Here is a 13,945-nt window from a genome sequence, read left to right as displayed (position 1 = left end):
TACACATAACTACTAACGAGCAACAGACCAACAGAAAATGATGAAAATGCATGAAACTGCGAAAAATGAAAATTTTGCGAAAAAGTATCGCCCAGAGGAAGGACTCGAACCATCACCTTTCTCCTTTCCGGGGAGACACTCCACAAACTGTGTGAATGTGAACATGTGTAGAACACGCTACAGAATGCAACAGATGGTGCTGAGCTTATGCATTGTACTGCACACAGGCCAAGGGAGATTCAACTACTGTCTTAGTAACTGGGCGTGGGTTCGAGTGAAACGTGCCGGGTTGGAAAACAGTATCGATTTATTTCAGCGAACTAGCAAACATTCGGTAAAAGTAAATGTTAGGGGTGCTTCTTAAAGTGCGAACAAACTCAGATTCAAATAAAAGGCCTTGTGATTTCGTGCAAAACTCTTGAATATTGTTTGGATCATTCTTTTCTCGGAAATTGCAAAACTGATTTTCACAAACTTAGATCCAAATAAAAAGTCTTGTGATCCCATACAAAATTCTTGAGTTTTGTTTGGATTCGACTTTCGGATTCGGAATTATGAAGTAAAATGAGCAAATCAAAATTAAAATTTGTGTACTTAACTTTTCTCAGAGATGACTGAGCCGTTTTTCACAAAATTATGTTCAAATAAAAGATCTTAAGGTCATAAGGTCTAATTCTTGAATTTCATCTTGATCCGACTTTCGGTTTCAGAATTACAGGGTGATTAGTGTCAAAATTGCAATTTTAAATTACTTAGTCGCTTTTCTCTGAGATGGCGTGACCGATTTTTACAAACTCAAATTCAAACAATTCTGTTTTTCATCTGGATCCAACTTCCGGTTCCGGAAATCCAGGATTAACAGTGTTGAAAATTTCAAGCAGTTATATGGAGCAGTGATACAAAACACGGAAAAATGGCGTTGCTGGGGGATCAAATAAGTTCCAATTGATTGGCCTTGTCAGTTGACGGCCAAACGTTTCCATCCCTCCTAAAACAGTATCCGGTTTCCGGTTCCGGAAGCATCGGAAATAGTGTTTTCATATGTATTCCGGCTTTAGCCTAATTATGGTCGTTCACCGATTTTCACAAAATTAGGTTCAAGTGAAAGATCATTACGGAACTCCTGAATTTCATAAACATTCTCATCATACCGACACCGTGTACCGTGTCGCTGCCGTTTCTATTAGTAACATACACAATCGTTGCATTTGAAGTTTTTCTGTTCCACATTTTTCCAACGAAGAATTGGCCGTAATTGCCATTGCTCTGAATGACGAAGATAATCAATTTAATCAGTTTAAAAACAAAAAAAAAACGAAAATTTGGATGCACGAACTTTGGCGAAAAAGTGCAGTTGAGTGTGAATTCACCACCTTATATAAGCAGCTTGTGAATGACGAGATCAAAGAATATTTCCGAATGTCAGAAGCCTGTTTCCACTCGCTGTTCAGTAAAATTCATTCGTGTCTTAAAAAACATGACACTACATTCCTATTAGCAGTGACTCCCCGAGAGAGGCTGGCAGTTTGTTTAAGATATTTTCATTGATTTGTTAACAAGATTTCTTTGTAAATGTCAAGAAATCTCCAACCAAAAATTGTATAACGATCATTGAGATGGCTCATAGTTTGCGTTTGTCTCATGATTTCAGATATTTAGCAGAAGGATAAAAGCAAAAAAGCATAGCATTTAGTTACAGACTTGGGGCTGTCTACTAGATTGTTCACGAGGTATGTCGTGTAATTACCGAAAAATTATTCGACGATGGAATGCCGAAACCAACAGAAGATATGTGGAAGAAGATTGCTAACGATTTTTGTTGAATTTCCCGCTGTGTCTTGGAGCATTGGGTGGAAAGCATGTGACAATTCAAGCAAATACAAATACAATTTGTATTTGATTCAAGTACCTGCCAATAGTAACTTTGAGTCAACGCATGCTTTGACCGTGCTTCGGACGTTTGTCGATACAGACACGGGTACGACACGGTCTAGTCAGAATATTCACATGGAGCTGCATTAAACAAATTTGAAGCGTAGTCTGGACGGGATCCGGTCCAGTCCCGTTCCGGATACGTCAGGGCCTAGTGTGAATAGTGCTTAAAGCGCACCGGGACGTAAAGAAGAAAACACAACACCGCTACTACGAACGAACTATGCTGTGTGCGATGTTCGATTTCGTGCATGCAGTAAAAAAAAAGAAAACCAAAACCAAAGCTCGGTTTTCAAAATACAAGCAAGACCATCGGCACCGAGCACTCATAAGCACGAGTTTTCAACCGTTATGAAGAGACAGAATCACAGTATAGGCACGAATGTTTGTTACCGGTGTGTAATTTTTGTTAAACACAGTGCTGATGTAGAGACAAACCATAGCCGAGATGTGCGCCCTAAAGAAAGAAAGAATTTCAATGGATTCAAGTTTATTTGAAAAGATATGTTTGTCAGAATTGCATGCTTCGCGATGTATATATGTATGGTAATACGGTAATATCGTATCGGTGTTGTAATGATGTCAATCAAAACTGTAAATAACCATCTAATCCGTTTGCTCGTATGGAACAAAGCTGTCATTCTAAACGAACTGCTGCCGTCACTCTGGTTATAGCCGTTCTAATATTTACATCTATGCTGTGACCAAAATTGATGAAAATTTAATCACAAAGCAGGTTTTATGCAAGTGATGTTATTGTTATATCATGTTAGTCCCCATAAATCATTAATCCCCTTTGATATAAGTGTGGGTAAAAAATTATTTTCAATTTATGTAAAACTCCGAACGTAACGAATTCATCGTAATGCTAATTCCAGACTTTCGCCAATATTTCTGAAGAAAGTATTATAATTTATTGACTTTAGAAATCAATCCACTTGCATTCAAGTTTAGGATGATGATGATTTTCGATTCTAGTGGTATTAATATAAAATAAACTTTTGAATGTGAAGACGATAAGTTTAATTCTAATTATGCACAGAACTTTTAACGGCTTGTTATTTTGATTGATGCATTGTTCATAGGTGATATTTTATTTCAGCAGAAAAAAAACACCTAAAAGATATAAAAGTTCTCATTTTGTGCATACCAACCGCAAACTATTAAAACAATAAATAAGTAACCTTTTCCGTCACGAGATGGTGTAACTGTGATGTCTTGTTCTATTTGTATTGGATTCCCTGGAGTGATCAATATTGATATACATTGATATTTGATAGAAGTTTAAAATTTCTAACCTTCGTATAGTTGGCGACACAAAAAATACGAAATTTTTGAATCAGATTGACGCTAAAAACTTACTGGGTGCTAAAAACTTACTGCAACTGGAACTGTCTCCGGATTCTAGTTCCGGAAACACTTATTCAAAATATCCAATATGAAACTTGTCTCGATTTCATTAGGTGGATTAAAATAGGATTTTTTAAATTCATCCCAGTGTGTAAATTGTCCAATAACAACAATATCGCTTTTTGTATGTTTCATATCCTAGTGGTAGAGAGTACATTCACTAAGATATTCCTACTCACGAAGCTACTTCACTTCTCCTTTTCTTTATTTTGGAAAACACTTCGTTCAATTATACTTGTGAGGAAGATAGCACCGGTCACGCGCACTACATCCTTGCATCCAGGGGAGCCTACCAAATGATAACGGTACAACATTCATCCACCCCTCTACACAAAATGAACTTTTCGCCCAAACGAACCGAAGTGGAACTCACCGAGTTCGGAATTCGTCACTGAAAACAGCATGCCGATAGAACAGAGTGCAAAATATTTGGAATTTGCAATCATTTGCAGTACTTCATCAGCTGTGTCGTTGGTCGGATGTGCAAAATCGTTGTGGAATACGTGCGCGAAAGTACTAGGAACAATTTTTGAGGTTACATTGGACATAAGTCATCTGTGTTATCTGAGTTTGACAATCGAGCGGATAGTGGAGATGTTTCGGTATTAAGCCGTATGTGCACCTCTAGCAAAAGGAACCAGCTGCATTGATGATCTTGAGCTTAAGGCAAATGACGAGATGTGGAATTGAATTGAAATCAGCATGCGTTAATGTGTTAATGTATTTATTGATTGGACGAGTGACGGTTTGAAAGTTTGCCTCAATGAGTGTTCATGCCTTCACATATTACCCGAATTGATCAAATATTTCTTAGTGAATTGTCAAGTGTCTCATAATGATTTGAAGTGGTGTGTGTATGAAATGATTCAGATTGATTCTTGCCCGACGGCCGCCGCTGTTTAATCGAGAAGAATTCGTAATTGATGTATAACTGAGAAGATTTCTGATTATACTCTCAAGCAGAATTCATCCGACCTCAGTTCCGGAAAAATCGTGCCAAACCTGTGAGTGATCAACTTTGCAGCTCCATGTATTTGCTACTATTTACAAGCCCAAGAGGCAACGATGGTTTCTCGTCTGTTACCGATTGAAGTCGCCGGCGTTTCTCTTTATTTTGAAGTATAGAAGAAGATTTTTTTATTGCCTGACTATTCTGTTTCGACCATGTTAAATATTAGCAACACATACAACTAACATACGGAACATTACAAACACACGGTAATTTTCATCCTTCATATATTTTGGCGATAATACTAATTTACAGACAATATTGAAAGTTTCTAACATTAACACTTAATATAAAAGATTCTATTTAAATTATCGTTTTGGAAATTTTTCCTTCCTTGATAGTTTCTATTAAGTTTTCTTGTTATTTCATTACTTCGAAACTGGAAGTTGGATCAGAATGAAATTCAAGAATTTTGTATGGAACTGTAAGTCAACTCTTTTGAACCTGAATTTGTAAAAATCGGTTCAGAATTCGGCGAAACTAAATGAATCGAAATTGAAATTTTCACACTTATCACCATGTTATTCCGGAACCGAAGGTGGATCCAAATTACATTCAGGAAGTGTCTATACGAATTTCATACCTTTCACTTGAATCTAAGTTTGTTGAAACCGATTCGGCCATCTATGAGAAAAGTTAGAGCACATCTTTTCATTTTTTTGCACATTTTATCTCAAATTCCAGAACCGCAGATCAGATCCGGAAGAAATTCAGGAATTTTGTATGGGATCACAAGACTTTTGATTGGAATTTAAGTTTGTGAAAATAGGCTCAGCCATCTCCCAGAAAACTAGGTGACGAAATGAGTCGAATAGTATATGAAACTCAGCCCTCTATGATCTCACAGTGGTATCTATATGGAAAAGACAAAAGGCTATTAAAATGGTTTATTGTAATTAAAAAAAATTATTGCTATTGTTATATACACAATAGCTCGAAGTGTATTGTTCTAATAATAAAAATGTCAATCCTTGAATAATGCGCAAGAATTTTTATTACCATAATGAGGTCAGAAGCGTTAGCGATTGATTATTTAAACGTTCATTCTGTAGTTATACCTTAAGTTAAAAAAAGATCCGGAATTTTATTTAAAAAAAACGTGTTTAATCCACCTAGCAGTGAGACGATACCTTTTTTTACCAATCTGCATGTGTTTTTTGCATGAATATTCTTCGGTGTTTAAGTTTTCATGACATTATTTTAATGACCGTCGTTTTAAGCGACAATTTGAGATTTTAATCACTCATTACTCTGTAATGTCGAAACTGCAAATCGGATCGAATTTAAATCTAGAAGTGTGATAATCGATTAAAGATGCCATGATATGTAAGTTCCACTTTAGAGTTTACGGTAATTTAAGGTACTTCCAGAGCCGGTATTCAGGAACCAGCATAACCCAAACCGATTCGTATGGCCATAAAACGAATAAATTACAACAGTTTTGAGTCCAACTTTGAAGCTCAATCCCATCTTCTATATCGGTTCGAATTTTAAAAATTCATCATCATGTAATTCGAGAACCGGAAGTCATAATTGGATAAAATTAATTAATTTTTGTATGTATGTATAAAATTAATTAATTTTGTATATAAGTTTATTTTAATTTGAATTATTGTTTCTGATATTTGATTAGGCTTTTTTTGAGAAAACGATAGAGCTTTGAGAAACGATTTTATACTGGAACCGGAATTCTAAAATCGGTATGGCCGAAGTCAGATAAATTCACCTGAATAGCTGTATAGTTAACATTTGTTTCAAAATATTTGAAAATCAGTGAAGACATCTTTGAGAAATCATAGCACGAATTAAATTTTTAGGTGCCTTCTGAATCGACAAAAAGTTATTTTTATTTTATCGGCTATCCAAATCTGCTAACCCGATAAACCTGATTAATTTATGTGGAATAGACATTTTTATACCAATCACCCTGTATCCCCGAAACCGGATGTTGGATCTGGCTGAAGAGCAAAATGTTTTATAAAATCTTGAAACTTTTCATTTGAATCTTAGATGATTCTTAGAATTCATTTGAATCTTTGATCGGTTCAGCCATCTACGAGTAGAATGAGTTACACAATTTTGATTTCGTTTCATATATCATTCTGTAGTTCCGGAACCAGAGGTCGGAACCAAACATAATTCAGGAACTTTGTTTGGGAGCATACGACTTTTCGTATGAATCTGAATTTGTAGAAAAGAAATTTTCCGAGAAAATTGAGTGAAATTATTTGTCACACACGCATTTGCTGATCTCGACGAACTGATTCGAATGGTAAATGTATGTTATGTTCTTCCAGCATTTATTGCTGTAAGTAGTTTAAAACAATATAATTTAAAAAAAATCTGCCATCATCTGGTTCGATTATGTTGCCAAAAACGAGCCGTGCTAAAATCGGTCCGAGGCTAAATGTCATGGAAAAGGATGCTGTACACAATCTTTTTGGTACTTAGAAACATTTGTATGTAACAGAATAAAATTTTCGGAAGTTTGAGCGAATTCTATACCTATTTTTTATATATATAAAAAAAGGTAAAACGTAAAATTTCAATTTTTAATAAATTTCTTTATTATCGCCTTCAAAGTACTCTCCTCCCGCGGCAATACATGCATGCCAACGCTTGATCCAATTTTCCATACAAGTTTTATAGGCCGCCGAAGGTATAGCCTTTAGTTCACGCAGCGAATTCTCTTTTATGGTCTCTATGGTCTCTATGGTCTCAAAACGCGTTCCCCGCAATGGCAATTTTAGTCTGGGGAAGAGGAAAAAGTCACACGGGGCCATATCTGGAGAGTACGGTGCTTGGTTGATGATATTGGTTGAGTTTTTGGCCAAAAACTACGACACAACCAACGCTGTTTTTGAATGAAATTCAGCTTTTTTGGCACCCGAGAAGCGACGCGTTTCAAACCCAAAACATCAGTTAAAATGTGTTCGGTTGATCCATAAGAGATGCCCAACAACACAGCAATCTCTCTAATCGGTATAGAACGATTTTGCAACACGATTTGCTTTGCCGATTCAATGTATTCTTCAGTAACAGATGTTGTTGGGCGGCCAGGGATCTCATCATGATCCAAGCTTGTACGACCACCTTTGAAGCGTTCCACTCGTATGCCTGTGCTTTTCCTAGACACGATTCACCAAAGGCCTTTTCTAACATTTTCAACGTTTCGGAACACTTGAATCCATTTGCAACACAAAATTTGATGCACTCACGCATCTTTTCTGTCTTTTTTACGGATCTACGGATGAACCTCTTGACATCTACGGATTTTGTACTAATGCTTCTGAAACCTCTAGATTTCTCATTGTTTCAGTATATTTCAATGAAAAATAACTAAATACTAGTAAATTTTTTCCATTAGTATTTGAAATAGCCCAAACCACCAAAGATTCCCCACCGATCACTTAATTATAGGAGCCTGCATTTGTGGTTTAGAATGGCAAGCTGTTAGTTTTACGTGAATATACGAGTAGAAGTACACTTGAAACAAACTCTACGGATCTTACCTCAGCGAAAAGTGGCATCACTGCCGATAATTCCGAGGACCGATATTTACGATATTAATTTATGTGGTAACTTACAAGACGTCGTAAGTCCCCCGAATCCCGTTTCAAAAATCAGTTCACCAAATGCAGTGCTCAAAATGTTAATCCCATGTTCAGAGGGGTTAAATATCCAATTGTAATAAAGATCTCTGAATTGAGTTTAAAACTAGTCCTATCTGTTTGTTCAACTATCCAGTTGTATAGCAATCAAGAGTTTTTTACGGTATTCCCACAATCACAAGACATTCTTTCTTTTCCATTCACTGGAGAGTGTCACTAATAGTTGAGTTCTTCTAATTTTTGAATTGTGCTGAATGAATGCTGAAGGTCGGATCTGATTTCAAATCAGGAAGTTTTTTGGCATCTTAAGACCTTTCATTATATGGGTGTAAGTAGTTCTGTTCTTTCAGTAACTATTACTAAATGCAGTTTAAATCGTTCTAATTATGAAATTGTTTTGAATTTGAGAATACTTTCATATTCGAACGATTATTTTGCCAAAAACGAAACGTGCTTAAATCGAAACAAGAGCAAATGTCATGAAAAAGGGTGCGTTTCTTTTAGGTGCTTAGAATTTTTTTTGCGTTACCATTGCAATACTTTTTTGTAGGCTTTGTCATTTACCGATTTTGAAAAAAATCAATGTTTGCAACATGGCTTCTTCTGACAATGCCTATATGCCCATAAAGTTTGTTTTAAATATGAAAGGGTGCTACCAATTTTCAATATGATTTGGAACAAAATGCGTCTTCTACAACATTTATAAAATTAACAAATAGAATATCATGTTTTTATCAAAAAGAAAAACAATTCGGAAAAAAACTGATGAATGGAGGAATGAAAAGAAAATTGTGCAAAATAGTTACAGCAGACGGGATTGAAAAAAATAAAATAAACACGGAGAACCCTTCGATCATAAAATTGCGATATCGCAGTTTTTGATTTTTGCGATAGTTGATTTAACTAATTTCTTTTTGATTCAACCAAAATAGTTTTTGATTTGCATATATTCAAGTAGTTGAAAAATATGTTGTTTTGAATGCTGTCAAATCCAGGAGACAGTTGGAAGCAAAACAAAATGTCAATGAAAACAACATCGATGGTTAAAGCGTTTGGTGAAATTGTGTTCATTCAATTTGAGAAATTTATGATAACAAGTGTTTATCTAACAGCGGTGTTGTGATAAAGTTAACCTTGTTTAAGATGAAAAAGATTTGGTGACAAATTAGAAAATTTTAATGAATGATCATCTCGTAATCTTTCAGGTATGCGCAAAAATTTTATACTTCAAATTCGATCATTATTTACTTCCAGCAGACTGTTTTACTCCCAGCTGTTTGATACCGATGATGATGTTCATGCATTAGCCATAAAACGCTTTTTTAAATGTATTTAATTTATAAAAGTAACAGGAGCGAAAGGTTTCAAACACAAAGAACGCGCTGCGATTGAATGGCGCGTTTGAATTGCCGTCGCAAAATTCCAATTCCCAGCGGTTGATGCACCCAAGCTCATATAAATTGACCAAAATCAGTGCATAGCTTTAGTTCAACCGTTTGAAGGCATCATTTTATGTAAATTTAATAATTTCGCTAATTTACTCGCCCCTCCGGGCACTTTTGCTGATTAAAAACGTTTTTCTACAACAATCATTTCCGATCGAATCAGAAGTATTTTTTTAGAATTTAGATCTTTACTAATCTCAAAACAAACAAACAAATAAAACCGATTTATTTTTCAACTAACAGAATTTTGTTTCAATAACAACACCAGTTATTTCAACTAAAATATTTGTTGAAATTGAAAGGTATGTGTCCTCACTAATTGACAGCATTTTTTTTTCAAACAGTTGGATTAGTTGCTTCAACCATCGTTTCTGCTAATCGAAAAACAAAAATGACAGTTTAGTTAAAACAACAATCGATTAGTTGTACCAAATTTTAACCAATTGAATTCAGAAAATCAACTAATATTCTGGTTGAAATGGGATCGCGGGTGGTTCCGTGAACTATTAGGATTTCCTCCTCAGCAACAATTTATCTAATTTTTATAGTATAGTAAAACATAATTAAGTATAGCTTCGCCATACGGAATTTCACATTTACTTTGTAAATTCGCTGTCAATAGTTAGGTAACATTACTGATAACGTAATAACGCAAAAGTTAGTCAAGCTCGGCCAAAAACACAATTATTAGATAATTATACCACATCAGTCTTTGACAGCTCTTACCAATTTTGAAACAAGATGCCGGTGATCACAATCCATATGTAAAGTATTTAATATACAGAATCAAATTTTGAAACAATTTAATACAATCAAACGAAACACTTAACGCCGTTAGCAAACCAATTCCGATTCCTTTGTTCTTCCTGTCAGTAAACAATAAGCAGTTATTAATTTAAATGATTGGTCATAACATTTCTCGACACAAACACCAGCCATCCACCACTGCCAAGCGCCCAATCATTCAACTAGGCAGCCAACATCAGATGTTGGTGCATAAAGGGAAAACCAGTCATGTTTCATACGGCTCACGACCCACCCACAAAATCTAAGCAACACTTGAAGCAATCACGGTAACAGCTCGCTTCAACGTACTACTTTATACCAACCTGAATCGTTCAAAACGCACATCGTCCCTTCTACCTTGACCATAGTACAAGATGCATAGAGCGAAATACTGCGTTTCTTACACCGTGAAATTTGTTCATAAGAACCGTAGAAGCGATAAACTAATTATGTTAGCACGAACAACTCATGTGGTTGCTACAGTTTATTCCCTTACAAATATGAATCTGGTGAACAAAATACTCTACACGGAGCCACGTTATGACTAAACGTTTCAAAACTTCTGCTTCTACAGCAGTTCTCTCATAGCGTTACAAGCTATAAACATATAAATTTTGTATTTCCGTGTTCAATTGAGAGGTTGCGGACGGTGACTGTATAAATAACTGAGCATGGCTATCAAGGATTAAAATAAGATTGGGAAAGATTGATGCAAGTGTGGAAAATTAGCACGAATACAAAGCTTTCCCCTATGAGTATGGATGGAAACAAGTTCCAGTTCCAAAAATCTAATTCCAAAATTAGGATTCGGTTCCAGAGTCTTAGTTTTAAATCCAGAACCTGTATACTAGAACACAATTATGAAACTGATTTCTGAAATTAAATTCTAAACTTGAAACTAAGTTCAAAATTCAGATGGACTAGAACCTTGGTTCCGAAGTTAGTACCAAAATTTTGAATTTTTGAGTTATAATAGTTAGCTCACATGGTGGAAAATTTTAGTATAAATTGCTGATCATATTTATGATTGTTGTATTCAGTACAATTTTGAAGAAGTGCCAATGGTACAGTAAGACGTATTTACGTCAGAAACGTCAAAAAATCAGTTCCCAGTTTCCGATTCTGGAAGCACCGAAAATAATGATCATATACTCCAAATTTGAATTCACTCAGGAATCAGAACTAATTGACTTTGAAGGAATCAGAACTAATTGAACTTTGACATTTTCAGATTAAATCTGGAAAATTACTTTTGTCTGAGCGCAAGTTTGCAAGCTGCGCCGGTTGCTGGCATGTTTGGATGCAGCACAAGAACGAATATTGTGCTTCACCCAACTAGTTAAAAGTGGTAAAGCTGGTTCATGACCAACAAAATCATTCGTTGCACCAGCTCTAGCCAACTGATCTGCCCATTCATTTCCAGTAATACCAGAATGGCCGGGTACCCATAAGAAGTGAACAGCATTTGAAATGTTGAGGTCTTCAATTTGAGTTCGACATGCGATCACTAGATTCGACCGTGAATCATTTGAACTGAGTGCCTGTAAAGCTGCCTGATTGTCGGAACAAAAATAACTTCGTTTACCACAGATTCTCTGCTGAAGTACCGATTGTATTCCACACAAAATCGCGTAGATTTCTGCTTGGAACACAGTACAGTATCTGCCAAGTGAATGAGACTGCTTTAACCTCATTTTACGACAGTAGACACCAGCACCAGCACGACCATTCAACAGAGAACCGTCCGTATAACAAACTATGTGTTCATCAATTTATCGTTTCAAATAACCAAACAACCATTCCCCATGAAGAGGATAACTCACGTTGAATGTTTTGAAAGGAAAACTGCATGTGAGAGTTAGGTCACTAGGAGCGAGTAAATACTCATCCCACGTAACCATTTGAGACCACAAGCGAGTGTGGGACGAACTCCTGTGATTATCCTACCATGAGTGAAAAGCACCATTGATGTTTTGCCCGGATTTACAGATAATCCAACCTGACAACACCATTGTTCAACAGATCACAGGGCTTGCTGCATTAAATCCACGAGATGGTTAATGCTTATACCGGTCATCAATGTATGATAATCGTCGGCAAAACCATAAGCCGGAAATCCAAGGTTATTAAGTTTCCTTAACAAACCATCAGCGACTAGGTTCCATAGAAGTGGGGATAGTACACCACCTTGAGGACACCCACAGACACTTAGCTTTCTAATCTCTGCTTGCCGAAGCGATGAACAAAGAAGTCGATTGCTAAGCATTGCGTGTATCCAATTTGTGATACTTGAAGGTATGCGATGACCACGGGCTGTTTCCAGAATTGAATCGAAAGACACGTTATCAAAGGCACCTCCAATATCTAGGAAAACTCCCAGGCAAGATTGTTTTTTTGAGAAAGCTTTTTCAATGTTGTGCATAACATCATGTAACAGGGTTGTAGTGGACTTTCCACGCTGGTAAGCATGTTGCATTCCATGTGACGGATGCACGCCCAAACTAACATTCCTGATATAGTGATCGACTATGCGTTCCACTGTTTTAAGAAGAAATGAGCTAAGCTGGTTGGACCTGAAACTTTTCGCTTCCTCATAAGTGTCGCGACCGCCTTTGGGTGATAATTATTTCCTGCCAAGCTCTTGGAATATATCTTGTCGCAAGACTAAAAGTAAGTATTTTCTTCAAAACATGTTTGAAATGTTCATACCCTTTCTGCAGTAACACTGGGAAAACTCCATCTATCCAGGAGACTTGTACGAAGGAAAACTCTCAACTGCCCATTTGACCGATTCAATCGTCACAACGCTTCGAGCAAGGGCTCAAGAATCGTAACTACCCGAAATAGTCTCAGGAACAACTGTCGGTGATGGCTCCATAAATCCTGGAAAGTAAGTGTTAAAAAGTTAGTGAAGTACGTCACTTGCATCAGACAAGTACTCACCATCTGAAGTTCTTAGGAAACCGACATTAAAGTCCTTAGATTTCGAAAGTAACTTATTTAATCTGCTAGCTTCGTTGAGACTAGAGACATTTGTGCAAAGGGTTTTCCAACCACTTCGCTCAGACGATCGAAGACCATTTTTGTAAGCCCTTCGAGCCGACACGAATGCCTCCGACTCATCTCGTTACGTCCAAAACCTCTTCTCTTCCAGATCTCGCAAAAGTTGAACGATTTCCTGCGTTGACTATATGCAGGTTTGTACTGCTCCCAAATTCCATCATATCAGAGTCTCTCGAATTTATATCTGGGCTGCCCCAAATGATATGATGAGCATTTCCTGTTCTAAATTTTCATCCATTATAAAAATCGCCACTTGAAAATTTTTCAACTTCTTTGTATAGACGCTAAACAAAAACTAATCGTACGATATACGTCAAAATTTGACAGAATGTGTATAAAAGTGTTGCTAACGTTGAGAGAATAAAAGTTTACCGATTGGACAAACGCGGGAATTTTAAAATGAAAATTCCGGTTCTTTTTTGATCATAAGGTATGTCACTGCCGATTATAAGCGGTAAATAAATTTTGCGGCAGTATGATACAACTTTTTTGAAGGGGCTGGTCCACTAGAAGATTGATAGTACCTATTAGCTCTCTCCGGACAGTACCAGCCTAGATGCCGTGTGGAATTCCGGCGGAAAAAAATTAACCAAATCCACTGGGTTCCTGCTTCCATGTCGTTAAAGGCGACAATTGCAGGAGTTTCTTTTTCCTTTCAGTTATCAGATATTTTCAACGTTACAATTCTG

The 13,945-nt window shown here is 36.5% G+C and overlaps 1 protein-coding gene across 3 annotated transcripts in view; it reads left to right on the top strand.

Annotated features, from left to right (window-relative positions):
- The first annotated feature begins 3,799 nt into the window (after window positions 1–3,799).
- LOC131425195 (lachesin) overlaps window positions 3,800–13,945 on the top strand; it is an 88,078-nt gene continuing 77,932 nt past the window's right edge. For 2 of the 3 annotated variants that reach the window (XM_058586859.1, XM_058586857.1), the window contains exon 1: window positions 3,800–4,346. The gene's annotated coding sequence lies outside the window, so the exon portion shown is untranslated. Of the gene's footprint in view, window positions 4,347–4,366; window positions 4,561–13,945 lie in introns of those variants that run through there. The other variant, XM_058586858.1, reaches the window with a different exon arrangement.

This window comes from Malaya genurostris, chromosome 1 (genome assembly GCF_030247185.1).
Source record: "Malaya genurostris strain Urasoe2022 chromosome 1, Malgen_1.1, whole genome shotgun sequence".
NCBI classification, from domain to species: domain Eukaryota; kingdom Metazoa; phylum Arthropoda; class Insecta; order Diptera; family Culicidae; genus Malaya; species Malaya genurostris.
The sequence above is the reverse complement of the archived record's forward strand: the minus strand, read 5'-3'. Positions and strand labels throughout refer to the sequence as shown.